Here is a 24,493-nt window from a genome sequence, read left to right as displayed (position 1 = left end):
TTTTGATGACCCAAGAGAAGAAATTAAATTGGATGATAACGCCAATGAGGAAAGTATTTTATTAGTTCCCGACAATAACTCTGCTGAGAACAATATTGAAGCCTCAAAAGCGCTGTTATTGAAAAAGCCGTAAGAATCATTTTACAATGTAATAAACATCGATGTTAAATGATGGATTTTTTAATAAGTAAAATGATATTTATATACATATGTATGTATGAACTGTTAATTTTGAAAGTAGTGTGACTCCACATTCCAAACAATGGGTTTAAGGATAACTATTCTAATTTTTAAGAGAAAATTATAAATTAGAGAATTGTGGTATATTCCATTCAAGTTTCTAATAAATGTTTTATGTAATCTGAACATTTTAATACATTTTAGAACACATATGTAAATTGCAAATTGTCTTTGGCACACATCTTTTTAAAAAACATTAAAATTTAATACCTTCTACATATATCTCATTTCAACCATTGGACTCACGATACTTTCAAAATTAACAATTCATATACGTAAATATGTCCCTTTTATGCCTGTTTATGTACAAGAAATTTATTTAAAATAATACACATTTATTATATTTTGTTCCGTTATGTAATTTTTCATGAAAAATAAAACAAAAATAAATAAAATCCAATATTTTATGTGTATTATTTGAATTTAAACATACAAAATGTGTTGTTCAATAATACGAATTTTTCGGTATTACGAAAGGGCCTGACACTATATAATTCGTACTAGTGGACGTCCACTGTATGTATATAGAAAATGTTATTAGGATTTGGTAACTTTGGGACATACATATGTATGTTTCGTGTAAATCGATTAAAATTTTATGGTTGAAGAAATTAAATGATAAAAATATTTCTTATTATGGAAAAGTTTTGTTTTTTTTTTTTGGAGGCAATATGGTGCCCCAATAGAAATTATGTCCCAAACAATATTTTCTATAGAAAATTTTTTCCCAAACTATATTTTCTATAGAAAATTCTGTCTCAAACAATATTTTCTATATATCTATAAAATATTCTATCCAAAACAATATTTTCTATAGAAATTTTTGTCCCAAACTGTATTTTCTATAGAAAAATTTGTCCCAAACCATATTTTCTATAGAAATTTGTGTCCCAAACAATACTTTTTATAGAAAATTTTGATCCAAACAATGTTTTCTATAGAAAAATTTGTCCCAAACCATATTTTCTATAGAAATGTTTGTCACAAACAATATTTTCTATAGACATTTTTGTCCCAAACAATATTTTCTATAGAAAATTTTGTCCCAAATAATATTTTCTATAGAAAAATTTGTCCCAAAACCATATTTTTTATAGAAATTTGAGTCCCAAACAATATTTTTGTAGAAAAATTTGTCCCAAACCATATATTCTAGAGAAATTTTTGTCCCAAACGGTATTTTTCTATAGAAAATTATGTCCCAAACAATAATTCTTATTGTCCCAAATGATATTTTCTATAGAAAATTATGTCCCAAACAATATTTCTATAGAAACATTTGCCCAAACCATATTTTCTATAAAAATTTTTGTTCCAAATAATATATTTATATAGAAAATTTTGTCCCAACCCTATTTTCTATAGAAAAAGTTGTCACTAAATATATATTCTATAGAAACATTTGTCCCAAAGAATATTTTCTATAGAAAATTTTGTCCCAAATAATATTTTCTATAGAAAATTTCGTCCCAAATTATATTTTCTATAGAAATTTTGTCCCAAATAATATTTTCCATAGAAAATATTGCCCCAAATAATATTTTCTATAGAAAACGTTATCCCAATCAATATTTTCTTTAGAAAATGTTGTCACAAACATATTTTTTATAGAAAATTTTGTCCAAAACTATATTTTATATAGAAATTTTTTCCCAAAACAATATTTTCTATAGAAAATTTTGTTCAAAATAAAATTTTGTCTCTTTTCTATACAAATTTTTGTTCCAAACCGTATTTTATATAGAAAATGTTGTCCCAAACAGTATTTTTTGTAGAAAATTATGTACCAAACTATATTTTCTATAGAAAATTTTATCCCAACAGTATTTTTTGTAGAAAATTTTCTCCCAAACAATATTTATAAAGAAAAATATTTTCTATAGAAAAATTTGTCCCAACAATATCTTCTATAGAAAATATTGTCCCAAACAATATTATCAATAGAATATTGTGTACCAAACTATGTTTTTATAGAAAAATGTGTCCCAAACAATATTGTTATATATATTTAAATATATTTTCTATAGAAAATTGTGCCCCTTTTAAAGTTTTCTGTAGAAAAATTTGTCATAAACTAGATTTACTTTAAACTAATTTGTCTTAAACAGAAACTGAGAAGCAAATATGGGACATTATTATAACCAAAACTTTTATAGAAAATAATGTCACAAACATAATTTTCTATATAAAACTGTGACTCAATCAAAATTTTCTATAAATACTAAAGGTACAAAGCAGTTTGTTCAACTTGAAATTTAACTATACCCCTAATACTGCGTATTTATTTGGTTATTTATTATGTGACGCACGATTTAAATTGATTTCACATTAAAATACAACATTAATGCGTATATTTTTGTATTTATTATCTATCTTTTATGAAATAAAAATAAAATAAATTCCTACCAATAAAAAACCACAAACAAAAAAAAAAATGAGAACAAGTTTGAATTCATGTGTATTGCAAAAGGACACACGTTTAATAGATATAAAACTAAATATACACACGACATTTAAATCCAGCACAAGGATAACAAAAAACAAATCCAAAACAAAATATTCTCATATAGAATATAATTGTGTCCTAAAGTTTTCAAATTTAAATTAAGAAATTCTTACTAAATATTCAGAATGACATTTTTAGCAACAATATATATAGTTGTAAAACAGTTTATGTTTCTTAAATATATAAAATTGTATAAATATAATAAATATGTATATAAGTAGTTTAGTCCTTAATTGTTGAAAAACATAAACTGGTAACAGCAGCTACTACTAAAAACAACAGACACTTAGAGACTCAGACGCACACACCTTAAATAAACAATTGCCATGAAATTAGCAAGAGCTGGTGGAAGCGAAAAGTCAACAAAAAAAATGCTGGAAAAGGCAATGAAGTGAAAATAAACTTGAACCAAAAAAATTAGTACAAAACTAATTTTAGAAAATTGTTAGACACAAGTAAACAGTAGACAAAATTTCAGAAAAAATTGTGTAAAATTAAAAAAAAAATGTTTTAAAATTGTGTTACAAATTAACAAAATTTTCTTTAGAAAATTGAGTCAAAAATGGACAAAATTCTCTAGTGAAAACTGTGTCAAAAATAGACAAAATTTCTTATAGAACAAAGTGAACAAAATTTTCTATAGAAACTTGTGTCAAAAATGGACAAAATTTTCTCTATAGAAAATTGTGTCAAAAATGGACAAAATTTCTCTATAGAAAATTGTGTCAAAAATGGACAAAATTTTCTCTATAGAAAATTGTGTCAAAAAATGGACAAAATTTTCTCTATAGAAAATTGTGTCAAAAATGGACAAAATTTTCTCTATAGAAAATTGTGTCAAAAATGGACAAAATTTTCTCTATAGAAAATTGTGTCAAAATGGACAAAATTTTCTCTATAGAAAATTGTGTCAAAAATGGACAAAATTTTCTCTATAGAAAATTGTGTCAAAAATGGACAAAATTTTCTCTATAGAAAATTGTGTCAAAAATGGACAAAATTTTCTCTATAGAAAATTGTGTCAAAAATGGACAAAATTTTCTCTATAGAAAATTGTGTAAAAAATGGACAAAATTTTCTCTAGAAAATTGTGTCAAAAATGAACAAAATTTTCTATAAGAAATTGTGTGACAATTTTACAAAATTTTATAGAAAAAATTGTGTCACAATTGTACAAAATTTTGTAGGAAAAATTGTTTCAAAATTGTACAAAATTTTCTATAGAAAATTGTGTCGAAATTGTGTCACAATTGAATAAAATTTCTGTAGAAAATTGTGTCAAAATTGTGTCACAATTGAATAAAATTTTCTGTAGAAAATTGTGTCAAAAATGAACAAAATTTTCTCTAAAAATTGTGTCAAAAATGAACAAAATTTTCTCAAGAAAATTGTGGCAAAAATAAACAAAATTTTCTCTAGAAAATTGTGTCAAAAATGAACAAAATTTTCTCTAGAAAATTGTGTCAAAAATTAACAAAATTTTATCTAGAAAATTGTGTTAAAAATGAACAAAATTTTCTCTAGAAAATTGTGTCAAAAATGAACAAAATTTTCTATAAGAAATTGTGTGACAATTTTACAAAATTTTATAGAGAAAATTGTGTCACAATTGTACAAAATTTTATAGAGAAAATTGTGTCACAATTGTACAAAATTTTGTAGGAAAAATTGTTTTAAAATTGTACAACATTTTCTATAGAAAATTGTGTCACAATTGTACAAAATTTTCTATAGAAAATTGTGTCACAATTGTATAAAATTTTCTATAGAAAATTGTGTCACAATTGTACAAACTTTCTCTTAGGAAATTGTGTCACAATTGTAAAAAATTTCTTTAGAAAATTGTGTTACAATTGTAACAATATTGTATAAAATTTTCTATAGACAGTTGTGTCACATTTGAACGAAATTTTATACAGAAAATGTTCACAATTTTACAATATTTTCTATAAAAAATTGTTTCTCTTAAACGAAAACTTTCATATTATGGAAATTGCTTTAATTTAACCCCTTTTGACCTTTTCTTATTCCACTGTTCTATAATTCATGACTTAATGACTAAGACCTACTAAACACAGGTTAAATTATTCTCTCTTTATTTTTTGTAAGGACAAAACAAATACAAGTAACAACAAGAACAACAATAAAAACCACAAGTATCATACACAAAAAGAATGGACAATAGCAACAAGAAAAAAACTGAAACAATAACAAATAACATACAAGGATTACAGGCTTAAATTATATAAACAAAAACTCAGAAAAAGAGAGAGAGAGACTGAAAAATAGAAAACAAAAAAACACAAAAGAACCAACCTTTGTATCCTTTCAATTTTGCACTTATACGAGCAATTGACAAACGCATTGTTTTAGTTTTAGTTTTTGTTGTTGCTGTTTTTGTTGTTAGTTGAACCAACTAGAAAAAAGTTTAAAAAGTTCTTTTTTTTATTTTGTTTAAAGAAACACATAAAGCTCCGTGTACAAAACACTTCTTAGCCCCCAGAAACAATAGGCCCAAACAATATGGAAATTTCATTTATTGTTGTTGCTGTTGATCTCCGGAAATTTTTGTAAAATAAAAACCGGATGTTAAAGATGAAAAAAAAATATTTAAATTTTATAACGAAAATATCTGAAATGTGATAAAAAAAAGAAGAAAAATATAAACAAAACTAAAATTATAAATTAAAAGAATTAAACGTTAAAATCTTTTATTGTTTCAAACAGAGCACAGATACAAGACAAACCGGATAGAGAAAAAATATCAACAGGAAATGAAATAAATAATAACAGCAGGAGGAGACTGTTTATAGTTACGGGGGAGGTTTAAATTGTGTTGAGTGAATAAAAATATAAAAATTATCTAATTTTAGAAAATTGTGACAAAAATGAACAAAATTTCTATAGAAAATTGTGTCATAAATGAACAACATGTTGTATAGAAAATTGTGTCAAAAATGAAAAAAATTAATTAACCGCAACAAAAGTAGCACAAGTTGGAAAAAATTCCTATATAACTTTTATTATTATTTATTTTTTCAAAACTAAAACAATATAGACTTTCAAAACTACAATATAAAATAATTGCTTTATATATATGTGATATTGCTTCACAGGAGGTAATAATACAACAATATTATAAAGTGGTCAACTGTAAAAAAATCGAATACGACTTTTTATGATACAAAAAAAAATCTATAGCCAAAATAGTAAATCATTTTATCGAAAATTGCCTACAGTTATTTTTGAACAAGTGCTCCCAAAACACTTTATTTATCTCCTCCAGTTTGAATTGTTATGTAACAATTGAACCTCCTTAATACGCAATATACATACATGCATACATACATATGTATAGTACTTTATTCGAGTACATATGTTTGTATAAAAAAAAGTACATAATTGTTTAACAATACATACATGAGTGCACACATCATTCTTTTATATATTTTTTTCTGTATTTTTTCTTTAATCGCATGAGTGTAAGTGAACTCATGTATGTATTTTTTATGCAAAAGTGCATACATAAGAGAATTTTTCACACAATAACAGCTTTTAAAGAATTAACCTCTATAAAATAAATGCATGTAATTTGTTTTTGTTTCAATGAAAAGGATATGTTAAGTTGTTCATGTCATTTGTCATAAACAGAATTATTGAGTTGTCATAAAGAATTGAAAAGTGTTCAAAGTAGACAAAAGTACTATCAGAACAAGTACCTTAATGTCAATTTAAAAGCTATTTATTTTATTTTATAACTAACTAACTAACTAACTAACTAACTAACTAACTAACTAACTAACTAACTACTAACTAACTAACTAACTAACTAACTAACTAACTAACTAACTAACTAACTAACTAACTAACTACTAACTAACTAACTAACTAACTACTAACTAACTAACTAACTAACTAACTAACGACTAACTAACTAACTAACTAACTAACTAACTAACTAACTAACTAACTAACTAACTAACTAACTAACTAACTAACTAACTAACTAACTAACTAACTAACTAACTAACTAACTAACTAACTAACTAACTAACTAACTAACTAACTAACTAACTAACTAACTAACTAACTAACTAACTAACTAACTAACTAACTAACTAACTAACTAACTAACTAACTAACTAACTAACTAACTACTAACTAACTAACTAACTAACTAACTAACTAACTAACTAACTAACTAACTAACTACTAACTAACTAACTAACTAACTAACTAACTAACTAACTAACTAACTAACTAACTAACTAACTAACTAACTAACTAACTAACTAACTAACTAACTAACTAACTAACTAACTAACTAACTAACTAACTAACTAACTAACTAACTAACTAACTAACTAACTAACTAACTAACTAACTAACTAACTAACTAACTAACTAACTAACTAACTAACTAACTAACTAACTAACTAACTAACTAACTACTAACTAACTAACTAACTAACTAACTAACTAACTAACTAACTAACTAACTAACTAACTAACTAACTAACTAACTAACTAACTAACTAACTAACTAACTAACTAACTAACTAACTAACTAACTAACTAACTAACTAACTAACTAACTAACTAACTAACTAACTAACTAACTAACTAACTAACTAACTAACTAACTAACTAACTAACTAACTAACTAACTAACTAACTAACTAACTAACTAACTAACTAACTAACTAACTAACTAACTAACTAACTAACTAACTAACTAACTAACTAACTAACTAACTAACTAACTAACTAACTAACTAACTAACTAACTAACTAACTAACTAACTAACTAACTAACTAACTACTAACTAACTACTAACTAACTAACTAACTAACTAACTAACTAACTACACTAACTAACTACTAACTAACTAACTAACTAACTAACTAACTACTAACTAACTAACTAACTAACTAACTAACTAACTAACTAACTAACTAACTAACTAACTAACTAACTAACTAACTAACTAACTAACTAACTAACTAACTAACTAACTAACTAACTAACTAACTAACTAACTAACTAACTAACTAACTAACTAACTAACTAACTAACTAACTAACTAACTAACTAACTAACTACTAACTAACTAACTAACTACTAACTAACTAACTAACTAACTAACTAACTACACGACTAACTAACTAACTAACTAACTAACTAACTACTAACTAACTACTAACTAACTAACTAACTAACTAACTACTAACTAACTAACTAACTAACTAACTACTAACTAACTAACTAACTAACTAACTAACTAACTAACTAACTAACTAACTAACTAACTACTAACTACTAACTAACTTACTAACTAACTACTAACTAACTAACTAACTAACTATTAACTAACTAACTAACTAACTAACTAACTAACTAACTAACTAACTAACTAACTAACTAACTAACTAACTACTAACTAACTAACTACTAACTAACTAACTAACTACCTAACTAACTAACTAACTAACTAAATAAGACTAGACTATAGACTAGACTAGACTATAGACTAGACTATAGACTACACTATAGACTACACTATAGACTACACTATAGACTACACTACAGACTACGCTATAGGCTACACTATAGACTACACTACAGACTACACTATAGACTACACTATAAATAGACTAGACTATAGACTACACTATACTAGACTAAAGACTAGAGTATAGACTACACTATAAACTAGACTATCGAATAAACTAAAGGCTAGGCTATAACCTGGTTACACTCTAAAAAATGCGTGTAAAATTACTACTACGGAGAATGTAATTTTTAAGAGAAAATTACAAAAAATGTGTAAATTTAAGCATAAAAAGTTTATAAAAATAATTACATGTTTTTAGCAGCAAAATACATACAAAATGTAGTATTTTGTATTATTTGTATACATGTTTATAAGATAATAAACATTTTAAAGTTAAAATTACATGTATTCTATTTAAATTTATTTTTTAAACAAAAAAATGTGTAATCATACCAATTTGAATGCAGTGATATAAAAACGTCACATTTTATTTTTTAAATTATAAAAAGTTAGAGAAATTTGTTATTTAAAACACATATTTGTTATTTAAAACGGTACAAAATACTTAAAAAGGCTTAAAAATATATTCTAATGGTGGGGAAACTCATAAAAATCATCTAACGAATAAATGTGTGTAAGTCGCCAAATGAAATAATTTTTTGTTTTGAAATTTTTCAGAAATTGTTATTTTTGTTTTTCCAGATATTTTCAAAAAGAAAATTATAATTACAATATTTGCAACAAATGACTGTATAGCAATGAAGTCGGCACCAATCGCCAAAAAAGAATTGTGGCTCTTCCGGGCATATAATTGCAAAAGCAATAAAAATATATGTACATCAACTTCTTTAATGCATTGGGCCAAAATAAAATCTCATTCAATACTAATATTAGGATTGATTACAGAAAAAATACATTTCAAGAAGAATAGAACTGAAGAGCTTGGTTAGCTAAGCAGTCTTTTCCATATTTATTCAGAAATATAATGAAATATTATATGGAGTCATAATATGACTGTGGTCTTACAAATAATATGTATATTTGTGTTCTTTGATGTATTTTTCAATTTTTTAATTACGTATTTATCTTTAATCAAATTTTGGTTTTATCTTTATCATTAATTCTAATAAAAGTTCTTGAAAAACAGTTTTAAACTCATTTTTGTTTTGTTTGGAAAAAATGTGAAGTTTATAACAAAGCATTTTAAATGTATATATACATTTTGTCAATGTTACTTTAAAGAATTTAATTTTAAATTTACACATTAGAAATTTAAATTTACATGAATTTGGAATGTTGCTAAACATTTTTAAACACATAATAGGTAGAGATACAAAATTTGTATCCAATATTTTTACATACAATATGTTTAAAAATTTTAAATATTTTTCGACATGTATTTTTACACTAATTATACTAGGAGTCTGGTTACCTACAATAAATAGTGTAAATTTAAACAAAAATTTATAAGAGTGTAGTTAACTACTTATCAAAACTTTAAAATTTAGGAAAAGTACTGAAAATGCGTTAGTTTCGATATCAAAAAGTACTAAAGCACTGAATTTTCAATTCACAGTCCTAAGTAAATGAGAATCCATAAAGATAAATATGATTGGTACATTTCTTTGTTTCTCAAATATGGTACTTTTTTGATGTTTTCATAAATTTATCTAAGAAATAGTAGAGTACTTCCAATTCAACATAACCGTTTAAAGTTTTCATATTTGTTATTAAAATTTACAATTTATAGTACAAGTACTATATGCAATTTCAAAAGCGCATATACAGAAGTATATTTTAAAAAAATACTTACAACAACAGCCATATTGAAATTGTAAATAATTATAACCACTCTAGGAATATACATACATATGTACATATGTAGTCCTATACATATTTTAATGCAATTATAAAAAAATGCATAATAAACTCAGAGAAACAATATTTTCATATAAAATTTTGTTCCTTTTATAAAAACATATATTTGCTTTAACAAATTAAAATGAATAAATCATCATATATGAAATATAAGCTACTGCTACCAATATTGTTTAATAAATAAACAAAAAATATAAATAAAGTAATATTTATATTTTTCCTATACACACAAAAATATTAAAATTAAAAATATTTCATTTTTAAATTGCAATATCTTCTTTCAGTTCTTTTAATTAAATTTTAGTCCATCAAACATTTTATTAATGGATTTTTATTGCAAGTAAAATGTGTAAAAATAAACCATAAAAGTATTTTTTATATGAATTTTAGACATTTTCCTCTTTTTCTAAAATATTTGCATCCTATACGTAAATAAATATGAATATAAAATGTAATAGACAATTTCTGTTGTAATAAAACTAAATTTTTCTAATGCATACATTCTGTAATAAAATTATAACATTTTCTTTATGCATAAAACATTTTATGCAAAAATATAAAATATATGTATTTGTATTAAAGTATTCTGACCACTGTCATTTTATAACTTTTAAATAATTTAGAAGGAAAAAAACAAGTCACAGTGAAAAAGTACCACACACCTAACAGACTACACTATAGACTAGACTATAGACTGGACTATGGGCTAGACTATAGATTACACTATAGATTAGTTTATAGATTAGACTATAGACTAAACTAAAGACGAAAGTATAAACTAGACTATAGACTAGACTATAGACTAGACTATAGACTAGACTATAGACTAGACTATAGACTAGACTATAGACTAGACTATAGACTAGACTATAGACTAGACTATAGACTAGACTATAGACTAGACTATAGACTAGACTATAGACTAGACTATAGACTAGACTATAGACTAGACATAGACTACTATAGACTAGACTAGACTATAGACTACATACTACAGACTAGACTATAGACTAGACTATAGACTACACTATAGACTAGACTATAGACTAGACTATAGACTAGACTATAGACTAGACTATAGACTAGACTATAGACTAGACTATAGACTAGACTATAGACTAGACTATAGACTAGACTATAGACTAGACTATAGACTAGACTATAGACTAGACTATAGACTAGACTAAAGACTAGACTATAGACTAGACTATAGACTAGAGATAAAGCTAGACTAGACTAGACTATAGACTAGACTAGCTAGACTATAGACTTCAGACTATAGACTAGACTATAGACTAGACTATAGACTAGACTATAGACTAGACTATAGACCTAGACTATAGCTAGATAGACTTAGACTAGACTATAGACTAGACTATAGACTAGACTATAGACTAGAACTATAGACTAGACTATAGACTAGACTATAGACTAGACTATAGACTAGACTATAGACTAGACTATAGACTAGACTATAGACTAGACTATAGACTTGACTATAGACTAGACTATAGACTAGACTATAGACTAGATTATAGCTAGACTATAGACTAGACTATAGACTAGACTATAGACTAGACTAGACTATAGACTAGCCTATAGACTAGACTATAGACTAGACTATAGACTAGACATAGAACTAGACTATCGACTAGACTATAGACTAGACTATAGACTAGACTATAGACTAGACTATAGACTAGACTATAGACTAGACTAGACTAGATACTAGGACTATAGACTAGACTAGCTAGACTAGACATAGACTAGACTAGACTATAGACTAGACTAGACTATAGACTAGACTAGACTATAGACTAGACTAGACTATAGACTAGACTAGACTATAGACTTAGACTAGACTATAGACTAGACTAGACTAGACTAGACTAGACTATAGACTGGACTATAGACTAGACTATAGACTAGACTATAGACTAGACTATAGACTAGACTATAGACTAGACTATAGACTAGACTATAGACTAGACTATAGACTAGACTATAGACTAGACTATAGACTAGACTATAGACTAGACTATAGACTAGACTATAGACTAGACTATAGACTAGACTATAGACTAGACTATCTAGACTAATAGACTAGACTATAGACTAGACTATAGACTAGACTATAGACTAGACTATAGACTAGACTATAGACTAGACTATAGACTAGACTATAGACTAGACTATAGACTAGACTTTAGACTAGACTATAGACTAGACTATAGAGTAGACTAGTAGACTAGACTATAGACTAGACTATAGACTAGACTATAGAAGTAGACTATAGACTAGACTATAGACTAGACTATCGACTAGACTATAGACTAGACTATGACTAGATAGACTATAGACTAGACTAGACTATAGACTAGACTAGACTATAGACTATAGACTAGACTAGACTATAGACTAGACTATAGACTAGACTAGACTACACTCGACTAGACTATAGGACTATAGACTATAGACTATAGACTATAGACTAGACTATAGACTAGACTATAGACTGGACTATAGACTAGGACTATAGACTAGACTATAGACTAGACTATAGCTCTAGACTATAGACTAGACTATAGACTAGACTATAGACTAGACTATAGACTAGACTATAGACTAGACTATAGACTAGACTATAGACTAGACTATAGACTAGACTATAGACTAGACTATAGACTAGGACTATAGACTAGGACTATAGACTAGACTATAGACTAGACTATAGACTAGACTATAGACTAGACTATAGACTAGACTATAGACTAGACTATAGATAGACTTAGACTAGACTAGACTATAGACTAGACTATAGACTAGACTATAGAGTAGAGACTATAGACTAGACTATAGACTAGACTATAGACTAGACTATAGACTAGACTATAGACTAGACATAGACTATGACTATAGACTAGAATATAGACTAGACTATAGACTAGACTATGACTAGACTATAGACCAGACTATAGACTAGACTATAGACTAGACTATAGACTAGCACTATAGACTTTTGTGCCTTCCAGATTATAGAAAGATTTGGTAAATTTCAAGAAAATTGGCTCATACATTAGCTGTCTATAGTATCAAAGGTAACACATTCTAGTGATGTATTTATTAAATTTAGTGTGTTGCCTTTTATGTTTATAACAAATTGTTACACATACGTATGAGTAATTTTGAGTAATATTACAATAAATATTAAGTATACGCTAATTTAAAGTTTATTTGCCGGAAATATATTTCAACAGTTAATATTAATTATTCAAATTTAACAAAAATTAATAAAAAGATTTAAAATGAAAATTTTTTGTATTTAAATACAAAATAGCTAATTATTAATTATAAGCAAGCTAAATTTGAACTAACATATTTACAACAAAACTAAATTTACATAAATGTAAACATAAACATACTTAAATATGTTTACATAAAATAATAATAAAAGAAAAACAAACAGAAACACAAAAACACACCTAAATTAAAATACATATGTACAAACATTTGTAAATTTTGTTATTGTTGCTGTATTAACAAGAAAAAAAAAATAAAGAAAAAAAATTAGACATTGAAGAAAATGAATTAAACAAAAAACAAATATCAACAAAATGTTAAACACAAATAAAAACATTCGTAACATTAATGAAACAAAAAGCAACAATAACAAACACAAAAACAATGTTTTGAATTTCAAATTTTGTATAAATTGTTAATAAACATGTTTTCTTATTGTTCGTCTACTGCTTTTGGTTTTACAGTTATATTTTTTGCATACAGAGAAGATAGACGACACCAAACACAACTAAAAGGGCGACGAGAGAACGCAAAACGAACGTACGGAGGACAGAGCCAACCAATCAACAAAACCAACACACCAACATCATCAACCAACAACCATTACAAAATGTGGTATGTATGAATTATAAATAAAGAAAACAAACAAACAACAATAACAGAAGTCAAGTAATACAGTATAGTCGGCCATGGCCGTCCATATGATACCCTACACCAAGTATTAGTACTTTTTTCTTGGGAATTATCTTAATACTGCATTTTAATTTGTATGTTTTGAGATTTAATATTATAGACTAGACTACACTAGACTATAGACTAGACTATAGACTAGACTATAGACTAGACTATAGACTAGACTAGACTAGACTATAGACTAGACTATAGACTAGACTATAGACTAGACTATAGACTAGACTATAGACTAGACTATAGACTAGACTATAGACTAGACTATAGACTAGACTATAGACTAGACATAGACTAGACTATAGACTAGACTATAGACTAGACTATAGACTAAACTATAGACTATAGACTAGACTATAGAGACTAGACTATAGACTAGACTATAGACTAGACTATAGACTAGACTATAGACTAGACTATAGACTAGACTATAGACTAGACTATAGACTAGACTATAGACTAGACTATAGACTAGGACTATAGACTAGACTATAGACTAGACTATAGACTAGACTATAGACTAGACTAGACTATAGACTAGACTATAGACTAGACTATAGACTAGACTATAGACTAGACTATAGACTAGACTATAGACTAGACTATAGACTAGACTATAGACTAGACTATAGACTAGACTATAGACTAGACTATAGACTAGACAATAGACTAGACTATAGACTAGACTATAGACTAGACTATAGACTAAACTATAGACTAGACTATAGAGACTAGACTATAGACTAGACTATAGACTAGACTATAGACTAGACTAAAGACTAGACTATAGACTAGACTATAGACTAGACTATAGACTAGACTATAGACTAGACTATAGACTAGACTATAGACTAGACTATAGACTAGACTATAGACTAGACTATAGACTAGACTATAGACTAGACTATAGACTAGACTATAGACTAGACTGTAGACTAGACTATAGACTAGACTATAGAATAGACTATAGACTAGACTATAGAGACTAGACTATAGACTAGACTATAGAGACTAGACTCTAGACTATAGAGACTAGACTATAGACTAGACTATAGAGACTAGACTATAGACTAGACTATAGAGACTAGACTATAGACTAGACTATAGAGACTAGACTATAGACTAGACTATAGAGACTAGACTATAGACTAGACTATAGAGACTAGACTATAGACTAGACTATAGAGACTAGACTATAGATTAGACCATAGACTAGTCTAGTCTATATTATATATAGTGTATAGATATTATATAATCTAGTCTAGAGTACCTTTCATGCGAGAATATGTGGATACTAAGACAGACGAGGCGATTGCTATATCGATTCAGAAAGCTATTTTGAGCGTATTGGTACTATAGTGGTGTAGGGTATAATAAAACAAATAAGAATCAAGTCAAACAATAACAACAACATAGTATTCAGACACAGTTATTTCTTTCACTTATATACATATATGTATCTCAGAAAAAACGAAACCAAATGAATAAAAAATTATGAAAAAAAGAACATTCAAAAGAGGAAGAAAAAACAAATGAATACATTTAATAAAACATACATGTACGCACAAACACACATACACAAGACTGTGTGAATGAATTTCAAGAAAATTTTTTTTTTAAAGTAGTAGTAAACAAATTTTTTTTAATAGAATTTAAAATACTTTAAACGTTTACGCACCAATTTAATAACAATCAATGTCAAAACCTTAAGAAATGTTCAGCAAAGGTTGAGTTGTAAAAAAAATACACACACTCACAACCAAAATACTCCAACAAACGCACAAGCACTAGTTTGTCGCAGGCGTGTGGGGCGAGAGAGAGTCACAAGCAAGGATATCAGCAAAGCAGTAGAGTTAAAGTTGAAAAAATTTCCTTTTGTTGATTTTTACTTGTTGTTGCTGCTGCTGTTGTATTTTTGTTACTTTTTCAGTGTTTTTCGGTTGGTTTTAGATTTCAAGCTGTTAAATGTTGTACTTATTTACGACACTGAAAGGTTTTTTATTACAAGTTTACACAAGTTAATAATTTGGGTATTTATTTACGAGTAGGAGTTTATTTTTATTATTATTTCGATATATTTTTGTTGTTTTCTTTTTTGTTAGATTTTTTTTTTGTATTCGACTATTTTTACACAATAGATCAATAGATTAATGATTAGTTATATATTGTTGAAATTGCTAAAAACGTGGGTTTGGAATTGTTAGTTTTTTGATATTTTTTGTTTTCACTTTACTTCGCTTTATATAGCTGGTTTGAAAAGTAGGGTGTTATGATCAAACATTTAATAAAATATCAGTTACATTTTAGTATCTAATCGTTTTTATTTTGTTTTAAAGTACTTCTTATATTTTGATATAAAATCAATAGTTAACTATACATATGATGTCATCTGAGTACACTTTTGAAGGTAAAATGAAAAGACTATAGACTAGCTAGAAATAGACTAGACTATCGACTAGACTGGACTGTAGACTAGACTATACCCTAGACTATAGACGACTAGACTAGACTATAGACTAGACTATAGGACTACTAGACTAGCTATAGACTAGACTATAGACTAGACTATAGACTAGACTATAGATCTAGACTATAGACTAGACTATAGACCTAGACTATAGACTAGACTATAGACTAGAACTATAGACTAGACTATAGAACTAGACTACTATCGACTAGACTATAGACTAGACTATAGACTAGACTATAGACTAGACTATAGACTAGACTATAGACTAGACTATTTAGACTAGACTAGACTATAGACTAGACTATAGACTAGACTATAGACTAGACTATAGACTAGACTATAGACTAGACTATAGACTAGACTATAGACTAGACTATAGACTAGACTATAGACTAGACTATAGACTAGACTATAGACTAGACTATAGACTAGACAATAGACTAGACTATAGACTAGACTATAGACTAGACTATAGACTAGACTATAGACTAGACTATAGACTAGACTATAGACTAGACTATAGACTAGACTATAGACTAGACTATAGACTAGACTATAGACTAGACTATAGACTAGACTATAGACTAGACTATAGACTAGACTATAGACTAGACTATAGACTAGACTATAGACTAGACTATAGACTAGACTATAGACTAGACTATAGACTAGACTATAGAGACTAGACTATAGACTAGACTATAGAGACTAGACTATAGACTAGACTATAGAGACTAGACTATAGACTAGACTATAGACTAGACTATAGACTAGACTATAGACTAGACTAGACTAGACTACTAGACTAGGACTAGACTATAGACTAGACTATAGACTAGGACTATAGACTAGACTATAGACTAGACTATAGACTAGACTATAGACTAGACTATAGACTAGACTATAGACTAGACTATAGACTAGACTATAGACTAGACTATAGACTAGACTATAGACTAGACTATAGACTAGACTAAGACTAGACTATAGACTAGACTATAGACTAGACTATAGACTAGACTATAGACTAGACTATAGACTAGACTATAGACTAACTAGACTAGACTATAGACTAGACTATAGACTAGACTATAGACTAGACTATAGACTAGACTATAGACTAGACTATAGGACTAAAGTACTAAAGTTACTAGTACAACATATGATGACTCTAGATGTTATAGTATTGCGGATATATAGGTTTAATAATTAATTAATATAGGAGAAGCCACGCCCACTAATGATAGTTGCAAACCGTTCATATGGATGTTGAAGTTGACCGGTCAGAATTTAAGTACTCTAGCTGTTATGACTTTCTATCTACAGGAATTTTAAATTTTGAAAAAGTCGTTATGTTTTAACTATAGAAGGTAGCTGTTTTACTATACGTATGAGTTATATTTAATTATTAAAAATTTATCATACGCAATAATCAGCCAGCAAAATTCGCCATAGTTTAACACATCATAAATTGATTTTAAAGATCAGAAGGACATTATACCGACTCTGAAAGTAAATTATTTTTGAATATTAAAACCATCAATTTAAACTATTTCGCTATGGGCTATGATAAAACTTTTAATTTTATTATTTTCTCTTAATAATTATGTATGTTTGCACTTCACAAGTTTATTTGTAAAGTCATTAACATCCGTAATTTCTCGATTGAAAATCCAGTTAAATATGACAGCAAATATTAATAAGTGTCCATTACATATTCAATCTCTTTTCATAATTAATCTCTATTTAAAAGAGATCATATACGATTACAGATTAATGTTAAATTAATTTAATCAAGGACATTAACCGCACATGCATATCATTTACACCACAAAATGAATTGGCAAAGGAAAATTAGAATGATTTATAGTGTGTGTGCAAAAAAGGGTTATTGTTTTGCCATAGTTTTGTCAATATGACCCATTTTGGTGATAATGTACAAACAAACAACATGTATAGAATTTCTTTATAAACTTGTATATTCAAATTTCCATTAAATTTATGTAAATATTGATTTAGTATAAAGAGGAGATTTCAATATAATTAATTAAACAAACAATACAACGACAATTAGCTTTGAGCCCTTTTTCGATGTTTAAACAAATCGTAAAAGTCAAGTTGCTATTAATTATGAATCAAGACGACATAAATACTTATTCAAAGAATAGTTCTGATGGCTTCCTTTTGGAACAATATACAAGTACTTAAAGTCGAAGGTCATGTCAACATGAGCAATTATTTTATGAGAATTTTTAGGGTTAGGGAATTGGAGGTCAAAGGACACAAAACTATTTTCTAATTCAGTTCTAGTTCAGTTCTAGTTCAGTTCTAGTTCAGTTCTAGTTCAGTTCTAGTTCAGTTCTAGTTCAGTTCTAGTTCAGTTCTAGTTCAGTTCTAGTTCAGTTCTAGTTCAGTTCTAGTTCAGTTCTAGTTCAGTTCTAGTTCAGTTCTAGTTCAGTTCTAGTTCAGTTCTAGTTCAGTTCTAGTTCAGTTCTAGTTCAGTTCTAGTTCAGTTCTAGTTCAGTTCTAGTTCAGTTCTAGTTCAGTTCTAGTTCAGTTCTAGTTCAGTTCTAGTTCAGTTCTAGTTCAGTTCTAGTTCAGTTCTAGTTCAGTTCTAGTTCAGTTCTAGTTCAGTTCTAGTTCAGTTCTAGTTCAGTTCTAGTTCAGTTCTAGTTCAGTTCTAGTTCAGTTCCAGTTCAGTTCTAGTTCAGTTCTAGTTCAGTTCTAGTTCAGTTCTAGTTCAGTTCTAGTTCAGTTCTAGTTCAGTTCTAGTTCAGTTCTAGTTCAGTTCTAGTTCAGTTCTAGTTCAGTTCTAGTTCAGTTCTAGTTCAGTTCTAGTTCAGTTCTAGTTCAGTTCTAGTTCAGTTCTAGTTCAGTTCTAGTTCAGTTCTAGTTCAGTTCTAGTTCAGTTCTAGTTCAGTTCTAGTTCAGTTCTAGTTCAGTTCTAGTTCAGTTCTAGTTCAGTTCTAGTTCAGTTCTAGTTCAGTTCTAGTTCAGTTCTAGTTCAGCTCTAGTTCAGTTCTAGTTCAGTTCTAGTTCAGTTCTAGTTCAGTTCTAGTTCAGTTCTAGTTCAGTTCTAGTTCAGTTCTAGTTCAGTTCTAGTTCAGTTCTAGTTCAGTTCTAGTTCAGTTCTAGTTCAGTTCTAGTTCAGTTCTAGTTCAGTTCTAGCTCAGTTCTATTTCAGCTCTATTTCAGCTCTAGTTCAGTTTTAGTTCAGTTCTAGTTCAGTTCTAGTTCAGTTCTAGTTCAATTCTAGTTCAGTTCTAGTTCAGTTCTAATTCAGTTCTAGTTCAGTTCTAGTTCAGTTCTAGTTCAGTTCTAGTTCAGTTCTAGTTCAGTTCTAGTTCAGTTCTAGTTCAGTTCTAGTTCAGTTCTAGTTCAGTTCTAGTTCAGTTCTAGTTCAGTTCTAGTTCAGTTCTAGTTCAGTTCTAGTTCAGTTCTAGTTCAGTTCTAGTTCAGTTCTAGTTCAGTTCTAGTTCAGTTCTAGTTCAGTTCTAGTTCAGTTCTAGTTCAGTTCTAGTTCAGTTCTAGTTCAGTTCTAGTTCAGTTCTAGTTCAGTTCTAGTTCAGTTCTAGTTCAGTTCTAGTTCTAGTTCAGTTCTAGTTCAGTTCTAGTTCAGTTCTAGTTCAGTTCTAGTTCAGTTCTAGTTCAGTTCTAGTTCAGTTCTAGTTCAGTTCTAGTTCAGTTCTAGTTCAGTTCTAGTTCAGTTCTAGTTCAGTTCTAGTTCAGTTCTAGTTCAGTTCTAGTTCAGTTCTAGTTCAGTTCTAGTTCAGTTCTAGTTCAGTTCTAGTTCAGTTCTAGTTCAGTTCTAGTTCTAGTTCAGTTCTAGTTCAGTTCTAGTTCAGTTCTAGTTCAGTTCTAGTTCAGTTCTAGTTCAGTTCTAGTTCAGTTCTAGTTCAGTTCTAGTTCAGTTCTAGTTCAGTTCTAGTTCAGTTCTAGTTCAGTTCTAGTTCAGTTCTAGTTCAGTTAGTTCAGTTCTAGTTCAGTTCAGTTCTAGTTCAGTTCAGTTCTAGTTCAGTTCAGTTCTAGTTCAGTTCTAGTTCAGTTCTAGTTCAGTTCTAGTTCAGTTCTAGTTCAGTTCTAGTTCAGTTCTAGTTCAGTTCTAGTTCAGTTCTAGTTCAGTTCTAGTTCAGTTCTAGTTCAGTTCTAGTTCAGTTCTAGTTCAGTTCTAGTTCAGTTCTAGTTCAGTTCTAGTTCAGTTCTAGTTCAGTTCTAGTTCAGTTCTAGTTCAGTTCTAGTTCAGTTCTAGTTCAGTTCTAGTTCAGTTCTAGTTCAGTTCTAGTTCAGTTCTAGTTCAGTTCTAGTTCAGTTCTAGTTCAGTTCTAGTTCAGTTCTAGTTCAGTTCTAGTTCAGTTCTAGTTCAGTTCTAGTTCAGTTCTAGTTCAGTTCTAGTTCAGTTCTAGTTCAGTTCTAGTTCAGTTCTAGTTCAGTTCTAGTTCAGTTCTAGTTCAGTTCTAGTTCAGCTTCTAGTTCAGTTCTAGTTCAGTTCTAGTTCAGTTCTAGTTCAGTTCTAGTTCAGTTCTAGTTCAGTTCTAGTCAGTTCTAGTTCAGTTCTAGTTCAGTTCTAGTTCAGTTCTAAGTTCAGTGCTATTTCAGTTCTAGTTCAGTTCTAGTTCAGTTCTAGTTCAGTTCTAGTTCAGTTCTAGTTCAGTTCTAGTTCAGTTCTAGTTCAGTTCTAGTTCAGTTCTAGTTCGTTCTAGTTCAGTTCTAGTTCAGTTCTAGTTCAGTTCTATTCAGTTCTAGTTCAGTTCTAGTTCAGTTCTAGTTCATTTCAGTTCTAGGAATTATGTGGTTGCCAAATTATCCGTTTTTACCAATTGTCCGTAGCCATTGTACATTTATTATTAAAATATCATTATTGTAATTTAAAAAACTTAAGTATTTTCATTTAAATTGAATAAAATTCTCTACTTTTCAAACCAACCACAACATAAAAATCATAATAATTTAGTATTTTTCATTAATTACCAAAATGTTGTTTACTTAATAACTTATAACAGCAAACACTTAATTGGAGTAGAGTTTTTGTTACAAAAATGTTTTTAAAAACCACTTGAACATATAATTACTATTTATATTTATTTATTACTATATTTTATAAAAATGTTTAGCAATAAAATATGCAAAATTTTTCACTATTTTTTATTTAAATTAATATTTTTTCGAGACTTAATGACGACATCAAGGACAATTGTATGATTACGCGTTCGTTTGAAACGAAAAAAAAAACTACAAAAAAAAATATACAGAAACAAAACTATGAAATAAAATAAACTAAAACTATGTCATACACTATGTATCGTAGTTAGAATAAAGTATAAATGCTATTGAAATCGAAAAAACTAAAAAAAAGGAAGAAAAAATAAAACTTGACATGAAATAAGAGGGGAAAGTATTTTTAGTTTCTGTTTTTGTTTTTGTAGTAGTTCTGCTCTTAAGTACAAGAAGTCTGCCGCCGCGTCTGACGCCAAGTTTCTTGTTTTTTTCAGAATTTTTTTCTATCAGTATTATTAAATATTTTTTAGTAATTTATTACAAGTAATATTAGAAATGAAAGATTTTTTTAAAACTTTATTAACTTTTTTTGTTAATGCACACTTTTGATTACACAACACACTTCTATGAAATAAACTTTAAAAAGGAAAATTTAAATTACTTTTTTCCTTTTAATTTATTTATATTTTTTTATTAATTCCACCTTTAATTACTTCACTACCACCACCCCTTTTTTTTAAAAAAAAAACTCTTTAGTAAAATTTTGTCTTTAGTTTTGTTGTTGTTTTTTATTATTATTATTGTTATAAGCTATATTGTTGTTGCTTTCAAAACTACTTTCTCCCTTTCACTTTCTTTTGGAATTCACTTTTTTAAAATTTTTTTTATTATTATTTTTTTAAGTTTTCGCGTTTATTTATTTTAACCACGTCTGTTGCTTAAGAACTCTGAGGACGGACTGTTGCAATAGTTGTGAATGTTTCCTTTTCAAACACTTGTAGTTTAGACTTTAAGGACTTTATTGTGAAATTCACCTCTAAGGCAAAAAGAGCAAATGGTTGTTTTCAAGAGAGAGTTTAGAAGTTATGAAGTAATTAAAGGGTTAACATTTAATATGTTATTTAACCGATTAACCGATTAAATAAACTGCTTTGAAAGTTCTAGTTCAATAGCAGTTCAGTTGTAATTCATTTCTAGTTCAGTTCTAGTTCAGTTCTAGTTCAGTTCTAGTTCAGTTCTAGTTCATTTCTAGTTCAGTTCTAGTTCAGTTCTAGTTCAGTTCTAGTTCAGTTCTAGTTCAGTTCTAGTTCAGTTCTAGTTCAGTTCCTCCTCCTTTCATAAGTCCTTTAACGACTCTTTCAAATTTCTCTTAAAAACTTGACACTGCGCATTAACTTACACTCGTCATTGTTTTTGTTTAGAAATTCACCACATTTATTAAACTTATATTTAATACAATTTATTAAATCGTTGTATTTTTTTTTTTCTTTAAATACTTTTGAAATAACATCTATCCTTCAACAATCCTTCTTGTTGGCAATTTGTCAATAAATATTTATGAACAATATGTTTATCTTAAGAAAACAGCTTCATGTTGTCTTTTTACACATTATATCCTTCCATTAATTTCCATTTTATTCTTAAGAAGAAGGAGTAATGGGAGTATTAAGATTTAAAGTTTCCAATTGGGTATTTTGAAAAAAATCAAAGAATTGCACGCGTTTGCTTTTGTTCAGTTTTTTTATCAGAAACTTCTCCATAACGAAAACGTAAACAAACAATACTTGTAAGAAGAGTAACGGTGATAAATAGTATTTAGAATATATTCACCTTGTTTTTACATATTTATATAAGTTTGTGTAAAAATATGTACATATACATACATACGTATGTAGATATGTATGTGTAAGCACATATGTATGAGAATATAATTGTTTTCATGTATGGGTGAGTCATTGTTATAAAGTTGTTCGTAAACAATAACGGGTTTACTAACTAACTAACTAACTAACTAACTAACTAACTAACTAACTAACTAACTAACTAACTAACTAACTAACTAACTAACTAACTAACTAACTAACTAACTAACTAACTAACTAACTAACTAACTACTAACTAACTAACTAACTAACTAACTAACTAACTAACTACTAACTAACTACTAACTAACTAACTAACTAACTAACTAACTAACTAACTAACTAACTAACTAACTAACTAACTAACTAACTAACTAACTAACTAACTAACTAACTAACTAACTAACTAACTAACTAACTACTAACTAACTAACTAACTACTAACTAACTAACTAACTAACTAACTAACTAACTAACTAACTAACTAACTAACTAACTAACTACTAACTAACTAACTAACTAACTAACTAACTACTACTAACTAACTAACTAACTAACTAACTAACTAACTAACTAACTAACTAACTAACTAACTAACTAACTAACTAACTAACTAACTAACTAACTAAAACTAACTAACTAACTAACTAACTAACTAAAACTAACTAACTAACTAACTAACTACTAACTAACTAAACTAACTAACTAACTAACTAACTAACTAACTAACTAACTACTAACTAACTAACTAACTAACAACTAACTAACTAACTAAAACTAACTAACTAACTAACTAACACTAACTAACTAACAACTAACTAACTAACTAACAACTAACTAACTAACTAACTAACTAACTAACTAACTACTAACTACTACTAACTAACTAACTAACTAACTAACTAACTAACTACTAACTAACTAACTAACTAACTAAAAACTAACTAACTAACTAACTAACTAACTAAACTAACTAACTAACTAACTAACTAAAAACAAC

The 24,493-nt window shown here is 27.8% G+C and overlaps 1 protein-coding gene and 1 long non-coding RNA gene across 3 annotated transcripts in view; one reads left to right on the top strand and one right to left on the bottom strand.

The window, feature by feature from the left end:
• LOC119606957 overlaps positions 1-22,578 on the bottom strand; it is an 82,178-nt gene extending 59,600 nt beyond the window's left edge. The window contains exons 1-3 of one of the 2 annotated variants that reach the window (XM_037960632.1): positions 22,335-22,578; positions 21,605-21,771; positions 15,845-16,343 (exon numbers count right to left, since the gene is read on the bottom strand). The gene's annotated coding sequence lies outside the window, so the exon portion shown is untranslated. The remainder of the gene's footprint in view (positions 1-15,844; positions 16,344-21,604; positions 21,772-22,334) is intronic. The other variant, XM_037960633.1, reaches the window with a different exon arrangement.
• On the top strand, positions 8,780-9,079 carry LOC119606959. The gene is made up of 2 exons (XR_005231697.1): positions 8,780-8,935; positions 9,004-9,079. It is a non-coding gene; the product is annotated as an uncharacterized LOC119606959 (long non-coding RNA).
• Positions 22,579-24,493: the final 1,915 nt, after the last annotated feature.

Source organism: Lucilia sericata, unplaced genomic scaffold (assembly GCF_015586225.1).
Source record: "Lucilia sericata isolate MDLA Ls3-8-SP2 unplaced genomic scaffold, ASM1558622v1 Contig000642F_arrow, whole genome shotgun sequence".
Classification (NCBI taxonomy): Eukaryota; Metazoa; Arthropoda; class Insecta; order Diptera; family Calliphoridae; genus Lucilia; species Lucilia sericata.
Note: the sequence above shows the minus strand (reverse complement) of the source record. Positions and strands in the feature narration are given on the sequence as shown.